This window comes from Trachypithecus francoisi, unplaced genomic scaffold (assembly GCF_009764315.1).
Source record: "Trachypithecus francoisi isolate TF-2019V2 unplaced genomic scaffold, Tfra_2.0 Lachesis_group15, whole genome shotgun sequence".
NCBI lineage: Eukaryota > Metazoa > Chordata > Mammalia > Primates > Cercopithecidae > Trachypithecus > Trachypithecus francoisi.
This window is the reverse complement of record NW_022681460.1, coordinates 68,306,281-68,325,377: the sequence shown is the minus strand read 5'-3', so window position 1 is coordinate 68,325,377 and position 19,097 is coordinate 68,306,281. Positions and strand designations below refer to the sequence as shown.

General features: G+C 41.3%; 1 pseudogene; it reads left to right on the top strand.

Moving 5' to 3' along the window:
* LOC117097400 overlaps positions 1 to 18,843 on the top strand; it is a 48,709-nt pseudogene extending 29,866 nt beyond the window's left edge.
* The last annotated feature ends 254 nt before the right edge of the window (positions 18,844 to 19,097 follow it).

Below are 19,097 nucleotides of genomic sequence, written 5' to 3'. Positions count from 1 at the left end.
CATTCTCATACTATGGTTTGGATGATTGTCCCCTCCAAAACTCATTTTGAAATTAATTGCCATAGTGACAGGGTTGGGAGTTGAGAGCTTTAAGAATTATTTAGGTCATGAGGGCTCCTCCTTTATGAATGAGATAATGTCATTAAAGCAGGATTAGGTTCCTTACTGAGGGAGTTGGGTTCACCCTCTCTTGCTCATGCTCTCTCCCCTTCTCATTGTCCTTCTGCCGTGTGATGTCCTCTACCATGTGATGATGCAGCAATGTCTGAGACAGATGCTTCCACCTTGATCTTGGAATTCTCAGCCTCCAGAACCATAAGCCAAGGCATTTCTGTCTGTTATAAAGTTCCTAGTCTCTGGTATTCTGTCATAGCAATATGAAAGATACTAAGCACATTCATCCTTTCTAGTCCTCCGTGAGACTGATTTAGCCACTCATTTCTAATAGCTTTTGGGTTGTAGGGACTGCGTTTGCTGCTATATTGGGTTTTTCCAGGGAACAGTGAGTTGTGTTTGAGACTGGGAATCTTTCCCATGGGATTCTTTAATGTCAACAGAATAATTCAGGATGAAATTGGAAGATTTATTTTGAGACTGGGACAAGGTCTTGGTGGAGCTAACTGTGGAGGACTGTGGAGGACTGGGAAGAAGGACATATGGACTTTATTTGGAGATTGTTTTCTTTACACCAACTTTCCACTAAAATAAAAGATTTAAAAATGAGCTAAAATGCTAAAATGAAAAACTAAAATAAAGCAAATATAGTGAAAGAGAAAAAGGATAAAATAGATTAAAAATAATAAGAGATCATGTCAAGCAATATCCTTAAGCTGATTTAAATAGCTTAAAGTGGCCAAGCACAGTGGCTCACACCTGTAATCCCAGCACTTTGGGAGGCTGAGGTGGGTGGATCATTTGAGGTCAGGAGTTCAAGACCAGCCTGACCAACATGGTGAAACCCCGACTCTGCTAAAACTACAAAAATTAGCCAGGTGTGGTTGTGCACACCTGTAGTCCCAGTTACTTGGGAGGCTGAGGCAGGCGGATTGCTTGAATCAGGGAGATGGAGGTTGTAGTAAGCCAAGCGCACGCCACTGCACTCCCGCCCAGGCGACAGGAGTGAAGCCCTGTATCTCAATAAATAAATAGCTTAAAGTTACCAACAACTTCTCAGAGGAATGGAGGTTACCAAGTTGCTTGGATGTTTTTAGGGGAGCAATTGGTTAGTCTGGAAAGTGGGTACTTCTTTTTTTTTTTTTTTTCTGAGATGGAGTTTCACTCTTGTTGCCCAGGTTGGAGTGCAATGGTGCAATCTTGGCTCACTGCAACCTCCGCCTCCCGGTTTCAAGTGATTCTCCTGCCTCAGCCTCCCAAGTAGCTGGGATTACAGGTGTCCATCACCACGCCTAGCTAATTTTTTTATTTTTAGTAGAAACGGGGTTTCTCCATGTTGGCCAGGCTGGTCTGGAACTGTCTACCTCAGGTGATGTGCCCATCTCGGCCTCCCAAAGTGCTGGAATTACAGGCGTGAGCCACTGTGCCCGGCCCCAGGTACTTCTTACTCTTTTTGGTTTCTTATTTAGTATGCCTGTCAGGCATCTGTATTTGAATAGAACCCGAAGCTAGGCCTCGCTAATTCTGTGTTTGAGCTAAAACAAACTACCATGCTAGAGTAGACTCGGCCTCTCCCTTTGTCCAGGCCACTCAGATACATCTGGAAATGACTGCATGTTTCTGAAAAGAATGGAAAGCAGGTCAGCAGCAGGCACTAAAGAGCCATTTAAATTTATTCTGAAAGAGTAATCAGCTCCAAACTGCAGCCTAAAGCTGTGAGCTATGGGCACGTTGAAAGTTGATGTCATCATCTCCTTCCTTTGCATCTATGAACTGAGAGTCTTTCCTTCTATATTAAAACAAAAAACAGAACACGAGAACCTAAATGGATTTGTGCTATGATCCTGATGGCCACATGTCACAGTACATGTTCTCATCTGTACTAAAGCACACAATGAAATTATTTCACAAAAATACTGCCACTCATCGTGATCAGATTAGAGTCTCACAAATGGTAAGATATAGCAAGAGCATTTCTGCTTTCATCTTCAAACCTATGTCAACCATTTCAGCAGTGTAAACTTGGGGACTCTTCGTTGATAGAAACATAGTAGTGTCACCTTGTATGCAGAGCCATCCCAATGACACATCTTTTGGGGAAACCAAATTTAACATCTTTCTCAGTCAAGTTGACCCTATTCATTGAGACTTCCTTACTTAAAAATCTTAAAAATCATTGCCCTATATTAAATGTAAACCCTTCCTCACAATTCTAATGCCAAAATCACTCACCAATGAGACAGCACAACCAACAAAGGGTGCATGGACCCTCAGAAAAATTGCCTTGTAGAATTGACCAACCCACCTCATTACATTTGAAATGTAAGCATGGGTTGGCATTTAGCAAAACATTTTTTTTTTGAGACTAAGTCTCGCTCTGTCACCCAGGCTGAAATGCAGTGGTGTGATCTCAGTTCACTTCAGCCACCGCCTCCCGAGTTTAAGCGATTCTCCTTCCTCTGCCACCCGACTAGCTGGGATTAGAGGCATGTGCCACCATGCCTGGCTAATTTTTGTATTTTTAGTAGACATGGGGTTTCACCATGTTGGCCAGGTTGGTTTTGAACTCCTGGCCTCAAGTGATCCGCCCGCCTCAGCCTCGCAAAGTGCAGGGATTACACGCATGAGTGCCTGGCCTAACAAAACTTTTTTTAGAGGATTGTTGGTTTACCAGTTACTTGAATATAGCACAGTTTCCGGTGTGGGGCTGCTCTCAGTGAGAATAATTAGGCACCTAGGTAGTTTCATAAAAGGGAGGGCCCTGTGGCTTATTCACTCTCCGTAGGCAGCCTGGGGAATAGGACATGCACTGTCCACCTTGCAGCTGCTACTAGGAGCCAGTGGAGGGCTTGCTGGGCCTTCCTAGACCAGGAAAAGAAACTTAATTAATTTTTAGTTAGGCAAAATATATAGGTATAAAGTCTTATGCTATAAAGGTTTACTAAGACCAGTCACAAGGAGGTCACATTTTCATACGAAATTGTTTGAACTAAACCAAAAAGAAAAACAAAACAAAACAAAAAACCCCGAATCTTCTTGAAACGACAACACTCCTTAAAGGCTAAGTCCCTTGGATGGCCATATATTTGCATAATAACTTGCTTTTTGTTCCTTTGTTTGTTCTCAACTAATTGCTTTCGAATACCTCTTTTATTCTGCCCTTTGTCATCTTGATAGAGCCCAGTCCTTTGATATGGACAATGGGATCCTTAAAGGCACAGTGTAAAAAAGGCAGCCTGGCCTGGCCTGTGGAGCACAGGAGAACCACAACCCGGGGGGAGAAGGCTAGATGGATCCCTGGAGTTTTCCCTTCAGGTCTTTCTGGTTCACATCAAGAGAAAAGGAGTTAGAGGATTTGGAGGGAACTTAGACCTGAATACCTTTCTCTCTCTGGACTTCAAGGTCTTCCAACTATGAGTGAATAAAATCTCCTAAATTGCCAGAAACCAATTGGTCCCTGACTCTACCAAGTTCCCTGGACATCTATGAGTCTAAGACTATAGTTAGGATGGTTCTAGGCCTGGCACTAACTTCCCGGAAATTCAGAATGCAACTGCACTGAGCTCACACAGGCCAGGCCCAAGACGTCAAACAATGTTTGCTGAAGTAAGAACTCTTTGTAACTGACCACCTTTTGTCCTAAATTCCAACCTGAGCCTTGTTATTTTTATTAGTCCATTCTCTTGCTACTATAAGGACATACCCGAGACTGGGTAATTTATAAAGGAAAGAGGTTTAAATTGACTCACAGTTATGCAGGGCTGGGGAGGCTTTAGAAAACTTATGATCATGGCAAAAGGGGAAGCAAACATTCTTCTTCACACAGCAGCAGGAGAGAAAGTGTAGAACAAAGGCAAGGCAAAAGCCCCTTATAAAACCATAGATCTCATGAGAACTCACTCACTATCATGAGAACAGCATGGAGGTAACTGCTCCCGTGATTCAATTACCTCCCAACAGGTCCCTCCCATGATACATGAGGAGTATAGGAACTACAATTCAAGAGGAGATTTGGGTGGGGACACAGCCATACCATATCTTTTGGCCTTCTTTCCACTGGCCTTGGCACACCCAGTAAAATCCCCTCTGGCCCTACCTCTATTGGTTGTATAATTGTCAGGATTAGAGATTAGGCTTGCCTCATTCTTGCTACAGGCTGTCTTGAAGATAAAAAAAAGATGGCCCTCATCTTGCCTTTGTCCATTATTCCTGTTTTTGTAAGTTCACGAGAAGCCCAAGACTACTACTAGGTCACCATGCATCACCACATGAGTCTGTACATCCCCTTAACCAAACTGTGACCCACACAAAGGATATGAATCGTATGCCAACCAGGACATCCTATATAGACATACTTACTCTCACTGTCTTAGTCTGTTCTGGCTGCTATAACAAAATACCACAGTCTGGATGGCTTATAAACAACAGAAATCTATTTCTCACAGTTACAGAGGCTGGGAAGTTCAAGATTAAGACACCAGCAGATTTGGTGTCTGGGTGAGGGGGAATGTTTTATCGTGGATGACCATTTTCTTGTTCTAATCTCACATAGTGGAAGGGCAAGGGGTCTCTCTCTGGCCTCTTTTATAAGACCACTAATGCCATTCATGAAGTCTCTGTCTCCATGACCTAATTATTTCCCAAAGGTTCCACCTCCTAATACTATTACCTTGAGGATAAAGATTTCAACATATGAATCTCAGTAGAACATGAACATTCAGACCATAGCACATACAAATGTATCATGTACACATACACACATACACTATGCACACATAGGTGCACCACACATACCCAAAACCATACACACCACACCATTCACATATGACAACACCCAAACACATCCTATATACCATATACGCATCACACATAACATGTCTACAAGTACATACCACATGCACACATATACTTGAAACAAAAGATTCATAAAACTGGACTTAATTCCACTATCTATAATCTGCTCATATTGTTCATGTAATCCTGTTTTATTTTTTAAAACTACTAATCACAATGTGCTAAGTTGATTCCACAAAATGCTAATATGTGGCAACGTGCCGTTGGAAAATCATTGTCCTCGTGATGAAAGAAGTCCATTATCAGCAAGAACGTACCTGTATCAGTGGCTTCTCTTCACTTTCATCGCACCTGAGCCTGGCTCTCCTTTGAAGACATCATGCTTCTGCCAACACTCTCAAGTGGAGACTGCTTCCTCTTTAACCACTTTTGTTCCACTGCTCCTTGAGGTGTTCCTCTTGTTTCTCTTTGCTGTTTCCAGATTATTCTTGCTCTGTCTTCCTTAAAAGCCCCCACTTTCATTCTCACATGTTATAGACTCTACCACCAAATACTTTTCTCTTTTGTTTTTGTCATTGTCTCTCCATTGAAGTTTTCAGCCCTTGAAGGCTTTAGCACAGCCATGCAGTCTAGTACCTCTTCCATGATAATTCTTTGCGATGTCTGTAAATATCTGTTCAATGACTGAGTGAACTGATTTTTTCTTGGTTTGATTTGGGTGATCTCAACTGTATAGGGTATACCGCAAATGAGTCTAGCTTTCACCTATGGATTTCCTACTCTAAGACAACCTATCTGAGGCTAAAGGAGTGTTTGCCAAAGAAGGCCATATTCGAGCTTTTTCAATTTATAAAATATGCTCTCCGTGTCACCAGAACTCATTCAGGCACAATGGATGCTGGGAACTGCAGCAGCAAGTCTAATACCAGATGGCACAAGTCAGCATGTATGACCCTGTGAGCCTTTAACTGCATTTCATTCTTCATGAGGATTAGGTCAGGAACTATGCCAGGCAAGTTTGCTAGTGCCAGTCCTCCAGCTAAACAGGATCTGCAAAAGAGCAAGCTTAGTTTTACATGAATCAAGATGGATTTTTCTCTTGGGTTTTTATTTTTGGCATTTTAGAATTATTATTCTAAAGGTCAATAATAAGAGCAGCTGCCTGTCAGTTACCTGGCACTGTGCATGGCATTTTTCATATATTATGTAATGTAAACCTCTCAATAATCACAGAAAGTAGGAGCTTATTATTCTTAGAAATGGCCGAAGTCAGCCACTCAAGTCACAACCTGATTACAGATGTGCTTAGCTGATTAAAGATGTGCTTAGCTTGAACAAAACAGGGCCAACAAGGGGCAGAAGGAGGCCCTGAAGGTAAAGGACACACTCTGCAGTCCTCTACCAGGTGGGACTTGGCAAATGCTAGTGGAAAGAAAGGCAGGAGAACAATTCTTGAAGGTCTTCAAATCCCTGAGGTTCTCAAGTCTCCCTTTTCTAAGTGGGGGACACTTGCTCTCAGCTGTGTGCCACAGGACAGAAGCAAAGCTGAGAAGGTCATGCCTCTGTCTTCCAACTATACGGCACTCAGGGAGGAGGCTCAGGGTTGGCATTTTAGAAGCCTTATTGATTACCACCCAGATGTGTCTTTACCCTCTCCTAGTGAAGCATGGTCACCCAAAATTCAGACCAATATTTAGATATTCATCGAAAATATGCTTATAATTTTAAGTCTATAGGCTTTTTTTTTTTTTTTGACAGTCTTGCTCTGTTGCCCAGGCTGGAGTGCGATGGTGCCATCTCGGCTCACTGCAACCTCTACTTCCTGGGTTCAAGCAATTCTCCTGTCTCAGCCTCCCGAGTAGCTGTATTTTTAGTAGAGAAGGGGTTCGCTATGTTGGTCAGGCTGGTCTCGAACTCCTGACCTCAGGTGATCCGCCCACCTCAGCCTCCAAAAGTGCTGGGATTACAGGCGTGAGCCACTGCACCTGGCCAAGTCTATAGGCTTTTACTAACTTAGTAGTTTGGTGACACTTGAAGGGGATTCCTTACATGATCCCTTGAGCCCAGGAGTTTGTCGTGAACTGCATGCTTGTGTCCCCCTCTCCAACATTCATATGTTGAAACTTTAACCCCCAAAATGTTATTGACAAAGATGGTGTCCTTGGGAGGAATTAGGATTAGATGAGGTCATGAGGGTGGGGTGACCCATGATGGTATCAATGCCCTTATAAGGAAAGGAAAAGAGATCAGAGCCTTTCCTCTCTCTACCATGTGAGAATACTAGATGATGGCTGTCTGTAAACCAAGAAGGGAGCCCTTACCAGACACTAGAGTTGTAGGCCCCTCGGAATTCCAAGGATTGTGAGAAATAAATGTGTACTGTTGAAGCCACCCAATCTATAGTATTCTGTTATGGCAGGCTGAACTTACTCAGAGAGTATCTCAGGCCCAAAAGTGAGACTCCTGGTGTTTTTACATAACTGGATTCCTCATCAGTTGTAATGATGGAATTAAAGTTCAGAGGAGTGAACAAAGTTTTTCATGGCATTGCCAACATAAATAGCAGAGGAAAACTGGAATCCATGTACTTTCTGCTGTCACCAGCATAGACCAGCTAGAGCAGGTGACTGCTGAAGATTCCTTGTGTAATGAGATCTTCAAGATTGCTTCGTATTTCTCCCTGAAGTAAACTTCTCTCTGGACACAGTGGCTCACACCTGTAATCCCAGCACTTTGGGAGGCCAAAGCGGGTGGATCACCTGAGGACAGGAGTTCGAGACCAGCCTGACCAACATGGTGAAACCTCGGCTCTACTAATAATGCAAAATTAGCACGGGGTGGTGGTGCATGCCTGTAATCCTAGCTACTCAGGAGGCTGAGGTAGAAGAATCGCTTGAACTCAGGAGGTGGAGGTGGCAGTGAGCTGAGATCACACCATTGCACTCCAGCCTGGGCAACAAGAGTGAAACTCCATCTCAAAGAAAAATAAAAATATAAAATAAACTTTCATTTCTGGTGCCAATTAAATGGGTGCAGTTACTGAATCCATCTGAAATAACAATGGATCCTTAAAGAATGCCTTGGGAAATCTTGAGACTTGTTTCTGAAGTTAGGCTTTAGACTCTTTCTCCCCAACAGTACAGACCAATCCTTTCCTGGGAGGTTTCTGCACAGTGACAGGATAATGTTAAGGGAAGTGACACAAAAGGGAGCATCTTACATATTCATAAGCAGCTTCTAGCAACTTCAGATAGGCTGTTAAAATCAGGTTGGTCTTAAGCTTGTTAATGGACCTATAGAAAACAACTGTATCAGTTATTTTGATCAATTATGGATATACCAAATCCAGAGTCTTTTCATCTTGCCCTCCTGGCTGTTGGTGAGTGCTTTTATAAATACTGTAGTAAGCAGAGGCAGGTGGCTCTGAACTGACCGTTGTGTGAGTAATTGGCATCGCCAGATACCAGGTGATTTGATCTGTCATGATAATGTCTATGCACCATTTGAATGAGATGAAATAGTACATTTACTCAAGGACAACTTTTTTCTTACTGAATCTTCAAAAAGAATGTGGGTAGAACCCTCTACTGCCCAAGTGGTTTGTAGAATGTGTCTAATATTTAAAAGGATGATTGAGGGTATCCTTGGAAGAGTGGGACAGTAGAGAGTGGAGAAGCTAGATGGTTTAATGGAGGAGTTCCTGTTCGGGAGAGGTCCTGGCTGGGTGGGTGATGGTGGTGTAGAATGGTGCTGAGGGTGTTGTTTACCCTGTGGGTGACTATGCAGAGCATCCAGGCTCTATGCTGAACTTTCAGCCTGTGTGAAGTGTCAGGTGTATCCTTCACACTACTGCATATATGATTCCTGCCTGCCCATCTGCTTCTACACTCATGGGGACTTGTTGTAGAACAACTGAATTAAACCTTCAAGCCTTGGTTCTGGCAATTTCTAGACTTATCATCCTCTCTATAAGCCCATACCTTTAATAACCCAATGTACCTCATAATTTAGTCTATATTCAAGAAGCAATACAAAGACCTGGAGCTTCTTACCTTAAAACAAAACAAACAAACAAACCAAAAAAAAAAAAAAGAAGCAAATCCTCAGCCTGACTAGAAGACGCAAAACTCTTCAAACTTCAAATTACACACAAGTAGAAAACTGCGCACCGAGCTATCAGTAGTGCCTTCTCTGAAGCCCACGCCATAAACCCCTGCAGAAAGCAAAGGAGAGGGGAGGGTCTGGAAAAACTAGACCGAAGAGTGAAGAGAGGGTTGTGCTGAAATCATTCCCAGAAAAAGAAAGTCTACTCTAAGTAGCAAAATAGTGAAAGAAGGAAGGGAGTTACCAATATAGGAAGAACGAAGAGTAGAATGAACACTGTGTTGTAGGATTGGAATTGTCAATATCCAAATAAACCTATGGCTTTCAATGGATGGATAGATAGATTGCTAGATACATACATGGATAGATAGAAACAGAAATACATATATTAGGTTGGTGCAAAAGTAATTGTAGTTTTTCCTATTACTTCTAATGGCAAATACAGCAATTATTTTGCACCAACCTTATATACATGTATATATGTATGTATAGTGTGTGTGCATGATAAACACATACATGTATTTCCTATTTCTGTCCTTTTAGAGGCCCCAGAAGCAGCAATACTCTGACAGCAATTAGCAGATCTAATGCTCACATCTTGGTTTTAAATACCCTTTTCCACCGACAGGGACAAGGTTTCTCAGCAAAATGACTGAATCCAGGACTGTGATTAGGAGAGTATAAGATGAATCTGGAATATCTTGTGACACTGAAAAGTAAATGTGTGCTTAGAGGATGATTGGGGACCAGTCAAAAAGATACAAGTGATAAATTAAAAGCCACATCTGCACACCATGACACCATGGACACATGGACACACAAAAAAATAACGATAGTAACAGATAATATACCACTGAATAAAATAACTCATGAGTTCATCCCAATATAAATAAATGAATAAACACATAAGTAGGGGAGAAAGAAAACCCTTTGTTATGGAAGCTCTTAGATGCCAACTAATAAACATAGAATGATGGAATTAGAATTTTGCTATTTGACACCCATCATAGTAAACATGACAGCTTAAGAAGTATCAATGGATGTTAAAACCAGTAGGTGAAAGTTTGACAAGGAAGAGAACATTTACATAGTACCAAAGCATCTTCTATAAATTACTTAATAGTTAGAAAGAGAAAATAATAACAGTGGGGAAACCTGGCTGGCAGACACCACCTTAGCAAAGTGATCAAATCATCATTCCTGAGGTATCCCTGCAAAAAATGCAAAATCAAGAAAAAACATAAGACAAACCCCAAATGAGGAATGTTCTACAAAGTAACTAGTCTTTACTTTTCAAAAAAATCAAGGTCATAAAAGACAAAACCACATTTTTAAAAGATAAGTAACTATTCCTGATTATAAAAAGATGAAAGAGACATGATAACTAAATGTAGTATATAATTTCAGTTTGGATTCTGGATCAGGAAAATAAAATTATTTTAATTTCTTTCTTCTTTTCTTTTTTCTGTACGGAGCATTATTAGGACCACTGGCAAAATTTGAATACGGTATCTTGTTTAGAAGGTGACATCAATATTCATTCTGTAATTTTGATAATTATACTGTCACAGAAAAGAATGTCCTTTTTCTTAAGAAATACATAATGACATTTTTAGGGTGAAAAGAGAATGAGAACACAGGTGGGGCAAAATGTGAACAATTGAAACGATGTACGATTCTTGCAACTTTGTTATAAGTTTGAAATTACTAGAAATTTCAAAGTTATAAAATTGAACAAAAGTTTAAAGATTCCACTACATGTAAAGTGCCTAACAGCAAGGCTGACCAAGAGCTGTCAAGCTTTGGCAAAATAAGTAAATAAGAAAACTCAATTTCTAGTGAATTAAATAAACATGACGCAGTCATAGAACTAAAGGAATTGCTTTATTTTTTCATTTTATTTCCAATTTGATATGTTAGAACAAATAAAATTCACTTATCTAGAATACTAAAGAATAAAGGTATTAAACAGTTTTGATGCGGACAATTTTGCCCAGTTTCCCTAGGATGTTATCAGAACAGATGTGTTAATCGTCCCAGGGCATCACAGTAACTAAAGTGGAAAGATAATCTCCATGCCGGATCTCAGATAAAGGTGACAGAAGAAACAGATCGTAGCATCTCCCATCCTGAATACCTGTAGAAGTGAAAAAGAGAAGGGCTCCTCTATCTTGCCCCCAGCCCCCAATTATCAGTAGAGCATTCCTAAGATAAAAGGAGAGACTTACCCTTCAAATTTCAAAGTCTGAGGAGCAGAGAAAAAGAAACGTTCTGTCACAGCGGGGCATTTTAGAACTCCGAAGTGGCAATGAGGAAAGATTCCTTTATAAACCCTTAAATAATTGTCAAAATACCTTTCCAATTCTGCCTGTTCCCCTAGCATGCTCCCACTTCCACACACTCCCTGCAGTATCCTAATTTGTAGAGAAGTAATCTAAAGGGCTAAGTAAGCAGACTGGAGAAAAGTCAATAAAAAAAACTTGTAGAATCTCCACAAAGGTAGGAAGTACTACCCTTTCTTCCCAGTTCCTGAGGTTCTTGCTCAACTGGGGACCCTTAAACCTCCTGCCTGGATGGGTAGGCACTGGCCCAGGACATCTAACAGCACAGCCCAAGGCATCTAACCAGGAGCACATCCAGCCCCCAAAGAGCCTTCCCTGCCATCTCTTATACCCTTAGCCCACAAACAAGTACATACAAGTCAGTTCTTCGTAAGTAGCTCAGGTTACATGTAAGGTGGGGTGGGGAGAGATGAAATCTCCAAAACAAGGTGGGGAAGGACATCGGGGAGAATTCACCACATTATGCAAGAGCAAAGCAAAGGTCTGAATACAGCTGCTCAGGTTAAGCAGGAGCAAACTGACAAGAAATGGCACGGCAGCTATGCGAATGAAACCACCCTTGCAAAAGTTGTATCAGTGAGAAACTTAGAACAGTAAGCTAAGCTAACCCAACCCCCATCTTGCCTTTCCCTTAATTATTCCTGGGCCACTGGACCAAGCTAACTTCGGAAGACATTTAGGGTACAGTTTAAATGATAATGTTGTAGGTGTTGTTAAGAAATTATTTTAGGCAGCTAGAGAGGAAAAGGGGTCCTTGGGACATTTTCGTTTTAAAAGCTGCTCCAGAAACGTTTCCTGTAAAGCCCTGGCTCTTACAGCCAGGCTGGCAACCTTTGATATGCAAATACAGGCCATTAGAAACTGGGTCCACCCAAACACGGCGATTACTGCTGCCTTCTTGCCCTTGCCCTACATGGCTGCCCCCACATATTTCCAGTGTGTAGAACATCAAGGCACCCTGCATTTGCATATTAAAAGGCTAGGGTGGGATGGCCAGCTTTTTCACGGGCTACGTGAATGACATGCCTAGTCAAAGCAATCCCCTGAGTCCTATAAAAATCAGACACCGCCTCCTCCAGCCTCTGCGTATATACCTGGCTTGTATCCGTGGAAGGTATGTTTTCCTCTCTCGTCTTTGGAGCCCCCCCTCCCTCAGTCTCTGTACGGAGGAGGTTCTTCTTTCTTCCTTCCCCCTTCCTTCTTGCTTATTAAACTCCCTGTTCCTTAAAACTACTCCACATATGTCCGTGTCATTTTTTTCTCATTTGACTCGAGACGAAGAACCTAGTGTTCTCCACTCATTGGAGCCATATCAATGATAGGCCTTGCTCAAAACTCAGTAGCTTTTGTAAAGCTAATAGGAGGCCATCAGGCTGAGGGGAGGAGAGGAGCCTGCGACCTGCTAAGGTGCAGATATTATTCCGGAGGTTATAAGATATGCAACTGCCCCGATTACTCCTGCAAATAACACCACTGCTATAGATTGGACTTTGGAGATACCTTTCCAGGTTTTCTGCATGCCTGACACCCATGGCTCCACCTGGAACCGATGACTCCACCTGGAGAGACAACCCTGCTCCTGTGGCCCCACCCTGAAGCCATTCAGCTGGCATGAGGAGAGCATCAATCCCCTATGATTTCTTCTCTGCCCCAACCAATCAGCAGCAAGCACCTGTTACCTGGCCACCCCCACCCCTTCCCCCAAATTGCCTTTGAAAAACCCCTAACCTATGAGCTTTGAACAAGACGATTTGAGTAGAATCTCCATCTCCCATGTAGTGTGGCCAGACTCACGTCTACTAAACTTTTTCTACTACAGCCGGAAAGGAGTCCAGATTCAGACCCCAATAGAGGGTTCTTGCATCTCACACAAGAAAGAATTCAAGGTGAGTCAATACAGTGAAGTGAAAATAAGTTTATTAAGGAAGTAAAGGAATAAAGAATGCCTCTTCCATAGGCAGAGCAGCCCCGAGGGCTGCTGGTTGCCCATTTTTACGGTTATCTCTTGATTATATGCTAAACAAAAGGTGGATTACTCATGCTTCCCCTTTTTAGACCATATAGGGTAACCTCCTGACGTTGCCATGGCATTTGTAAACTGTCATGGTGCTGGTGGGAGTGTAGCAGGGAGGATGACCAGAGGTTACTCTCCTTGCCATCCTGGTTTTGGAGGGTTTTAGCCAGCTTCTTTACTGCAACCTGTTTTATCAGCAAGGTCTTTATGACCTGTATCTTGAGCTGACCTTCTATCTTGTCCTGTGACTTAGAATGCCTAACCTCTTGGGAATGCAGCCAGGAAGTCTCAGCCTCATTTCACCCAGCCCCCATTCAAGATGGAGGCACTCTGGTTCAAATACCTCTGACACCATGCTCTTTATGCAGTGGGCAGGAAGAACCTCTTCAGCAGTACAATAACATGCCACAGAAATGAATAAGGAGAAAAGGAAACACAGCATGCTAGTAACACCACAAATATATGTTTTTAATATTTTATATATAGCTTAAAACACAACATTTATAAAACTAGAGCTGAAAAATAGGATGATATATTTGAGAAGAAAAACTTTGCAGGTCACAGGAAACACATTGAATACAGTTTTACAGAATTAATACATGTATTAAAAACAGAGAAGAACAGATAGACACAACAAAAAATTGAATTCCCACTGTGAACAAAAGCCATGAGAGAAAAGCACGTCATGATTATAATCAAAGTCAAGGAAAATTATGAAAACGATTAGTAAAAAGTGATAGTTCTGGGACTAGAGAGTCAACATAAAGAAAATAGTTATATCTGAAGCAGAGAAACAGATAGAACAAAGAAAATATTTTTAAAAAAGTAATCTGGGGAAATTTTCCTGAAATCAAAACAGACACACACACACACAACTGAATATACAGATTGAAAAAATCACTGTACACTGTATTTTGAGAAAAACAGTAGCCAGATTAAATTATTAAAAATCAAGGATAAAGTAAACAGACGTTAGACATATAGGAAGAAAAAATAATTTACTACATAAGTAGAAACATCAGGCTGGCCTTAGACTTCACAGCAATATTTGGTGGAAATTTTAAAGTCCTAAGAGAAAGGAAGGGTGATCCAAGATTATTATAGATGTGAACCTTTCATTAAATCAAAAGACAATAGACTTTCCTAAACATGAAAGAGTTCCAGAAATATGACAGCTATGAGTTCTTTATAAAAACAAAACCAAAACAAAATAAGCAAAAACATAATGAACAAAAAACCCCCAAACCCATTGCTTTTACATTGTAATGGCAGTGATGGTCAATATGTGGAGATGTGACAATATCTCCAGTTGTCTGATCAGACAACTGGGGTAGCTTTGGGTGACAACAAAGAAGAGATCATGTAACCAACAAGGCCAATCACCCTGGGCATCCAGACTTGGGAGCCAACTCCTAATTCTCTACTTCTGGCAGCAGTGGAGAGTGAGCACCAGAAAAACTGAACCTACCAGAGGGCAACATAGTGAAAAGTTACTCATCGTGAGACATAAGAAATACTAATTATCCTAAAACTACAGCTCTATGAGCTACTTACCTCTTTGGCAAAAGAAAACATCTGCAGTTTACAGTAGAAAAGCCACAGAAGTAAAATGACTAGGTCGGGCATAGTGGCTCATGCCTGTAATCCCAGCACTTTCAGAGACCGAGGAGAGTGGATCACCTGAGGTCAGGAGCTCTAGACCAGCCTGACCAACATGGTGAAAGCCCATCTCTACTAAAAATACAAAAATTAGCCAGGTGTGGTGGTGCATGCCTGTAATCCCAGCTACTCAGGAGGCTGAGGCAGGAGAATCGCTTGAACCTGGGAGGTGGAGGTTGCAGTAAGCCAAGATTGCACCACTGCACTCCAGCCTGGGCAACAGAGGGAAACTCCATCTCAAAAAAAAAAAAAAAAACAGGTAAAATGACTAGAAAGCAAATAAATGCAGAGAGAATGTATAACCCCCTATTGTACATATATGACATCCTATGTATAACAAATATTTGCAGTTGAACCTTGAACAATGCAGGGGTAGGGTTGCTAACCCCAAACACAGCTGAAGATTCACATATAACTTTTGATTCCCCCAAAACTTAACTACTAATAGCCTACTGTTGACTGGAAGGCTTACCAACAACATAAATAGTCAATTAACATGTTTTGTATGTTATATGTATTATATGCATATTCTTACAATAAATTAAGGTACAGAAAAGAAAATGTTATTTAGAAAATCATAAAGAAAAGAAAATATATTGACCATTTATTGAGTTTGAAGTGGATCATCATAAAGATCTTCGTCCTATTCATCTTCATATTGAGTAGCATGAGAAGGAGTAAGGGAGGGATTGGCCTTGTTGTCTCAGGAGTAGCATAGGTGAAAATAAATGTACCTATAAGTGGACTCACCCAGTTCAATCCCTATTGTTCAAGAGTCAACTATATATGTGTACCTATGCACACAAATACATATTGCAATGAATGTGTACAAGTTCTTTGACTTGTCTTCAAATTATCAAAATCCATATGGCCAAAGAGAAGGCCAGCCATTTCCTGTACTGATAAGAAAAACAACAACAACAACAACAACAACAACACACACACATGCACACACAAGGTAAGTTATTACGGAGAGGCTATCTATCTGCTTGGTCTGTCACCATGCAGCTTCTGATGACAATTTTCTTGGTTCTGTAAAGCTGGAGTGAGCAGCAGAGCCAGAGCCCCCTCTGTTAATGTCTGTTTTCTTGGCCTCTGAGCAAACATAAAGTTCCAATGGGATATTTTCCCAAGTTGGAAGGACCATAAAAATCATGCCTCCTACCTTGCAGACTTTGGAGAAAGCTCTTTCCAAGCCCGTCCATATAGGAGGCTGCACAGTGGTAGTCTCAAGAGAAATGGCAGGTGCAGCAGGTTTTGCAGGAGGCAATGCCGGGAAATACAGTCACACAGTTTTAGGAGGTGGCTCTTAATGGTGTTAGCATTAAACAAATAAAAATTTCACTTTGTTTTAAGGATGTTTGTTCAAAGGTAAAAAATGGGGAAAGACCATTGGCAACCAGATATCATTTGGTCCCATCAATCTGTGCAATTTTTGCATCTGGAGAGAGCCAGATGGGCTGTGAGAAAACCTGCACATTCATTCCACTTTCCCCCAGAACGACTTGTATGTCTCTTCCGAGTGTGTACCCACAGGTGCTTGCCAATAACAAAAGGTATCTAAGTCAATGGTCTCCAAAATGAGGCTTCAACTCCACAGGAAATGTGCGTGACAGAACAAAGAGGGGCAGCAAGAAAATAATAGATTAACTATTTGTTTTATAAATGTGCTGTTTCTGTGACATTTATACATGTATAAATACAATTTTTTTTTGCATGGGGTCAGGCACTCCAAAACTGTAGCAGGACAAGTCGCAGGCAAAACCCCTCAGACACAGAGTTAAAGAAGGAAGGGCTTTATTCGGCCAGGAGCTTCGGCAAGACTCACGTCTCCAATGACTCAACTCCCTGAGTGAGCAATTCCTGTCCCTTTTAAGGGCTCACAACTCTAAGGGGGTCCACGTGAGAGGGTAGTGATCAATTGAGCAAGCAGGGAGTACGTGACTGGGGACTGCATGCCCTGGTAATTAAAATGGAACAGAACAGGACAAGGATTTTCACAGTGCTTTTCTATACAATGTCTGTAATCTATAGATAATATAACCAGTTAGGTCAGGGGTCGATCTTTAACTACCGGGCCTAGGGTGTGGCGCTGGGCTGTCTGCTTGTGGATTTCATTTCTGCCTTTTAGTTTTTACTTCTTTCTTTGGAGGCAGATATTGGGCATAAGACAATATGAGGGGTGGTCTCCTCCCTTAAAACTATTTATCAAAGGTGAATGATAAAAAGGATAAGCACTACTGACTCTAAAGCCATTCCGATTCGTAAGTTGCACTTGCAACTTCAAAAACCTGACCACATTAAACTTGTTTCTGCTGTGAGACTCCTGCACTTTGGGGTTCCCAGGCCTACCACATGACCCCCACATCCCCCGCTAGCACACCACCCAGATGCATCCTGTGAACAGTGGATGAGACTCTGAGGAGCAGAAGCAGCTTGAAAGCATTGGCACAGCCTCATGGTCTCAGGACTGTTACATTATTAGCGAGGAGGGATTGTGGATTTAAATTAGAATGACACTGATGCCCTAAATATTGTTCATTAAAATGTTATCTTATTTTTCCCCAGTGTGATCTCTATTTGTCACTTAGTTTTAATAAAATAAAAACATTTCATAGAATTTGTCAACCCATAGCAAACATTTTAAAAAGTAGAAAAAAATTAAAAAGCCTCACTTCCTGAAGACTATTTATTACTGACAAATGATTTCACTCAGAGATTATGCTTAACTTAGGTAGTATTAGTGTGCTTAGTTTTAAAAAAAATTTATTAAAGCTTTCCTTGCTGCCAATTGTTGCAGCCTGAATTTTATTCCCTCCAAAATGCATATGTTGAAGTCATAACTCCCATTATCTCAGAATGACTGTACTTGGGGATATGCTCCTTAAAGAGGAAACTAAAGTTAAATAAGATCACTGGAGTGGGCCCTAATCCGATATGACTGGTGTGCTTATAAGGTGAGGACATTATGACACAGACAAGCATAGAGGGAAGACCACATAAGGAGAAGACCACCAACAAACCAAAGAGAGAGTCCTCAGAAAAACCAAACCTGCTGACACTTTGATCTCAAACTTCTGGCCTCCAGAACTTGAGACAATATATTTCTGTTGTTTAAGCCACCCATTCAGTGGCACCTTGTTATGGCAGCCCTAGCAAATGAACACACCAATCAAGAAACAAGTAAATTTTAGGGACACTATTTCAACTCTTACTGCATTAACTTTCATCACTATCAGAGCTCAGTGGTCCATAGACCTATAAAAGGTTTCTATAAAAGTTTTCTCTCCATCAGCATTTAACATGTGACTTAAAATAGATGATTCAACATATTCATAAACATGGAACATGTTATTTGTTGAAAACTTTTATTTATCAAATTATAATTTCTTGTTCCAATAATTCATACCTTATCACGAGTAGCATCTTCCTCTTAAAACAATTCAGAATAGATTCTTTTTGCTACAGGGAAAATGTTCAAATATGAATTACATCATTGAAAGAAAATATATCACTATACAGTGAGGTATAAAATAGCCAGGGATTGACTTGATGTCCTGATGAAGAAGGAAATTGGTTGATTCACATAATTAGACATCCAGGATTAGGATATTCGACAGGATGAATGTAACTTAGTGGCTCTATTTCTCCATAGTTTCTCTGACTTTGTGCAAGTCCACATATAGATGTCCTTCTGGAGAGAAAAGCCAGATGACTGCAGCATTTCCAGAATTCACGGCTGTTCACAGCCACACAGGGGCTTCAATGGGCTATCTGTGGAAGAGTGAGAAAGAGCTAAATGTCCGTCAGTGGTAGACTGAATAAAGCAAATGTGCTGCATATACACCCTGGAATACTATGCAGCCATAAAAAAGAATGAGATTATGTCCTGTGCAGGAACATGAATGGGGCTGGAGGCCATTATCCTTAGCAAACTAACACAGATACAGAAAACCAAATACCACACATTCTCACTTATAAGTGGGAGCTAAATGACGAGAACACATGGACACATAGAAGGGAACAACACACACTGGGGCCTGTCAGAGGGTAGAGGGTGGGAGGAGGGA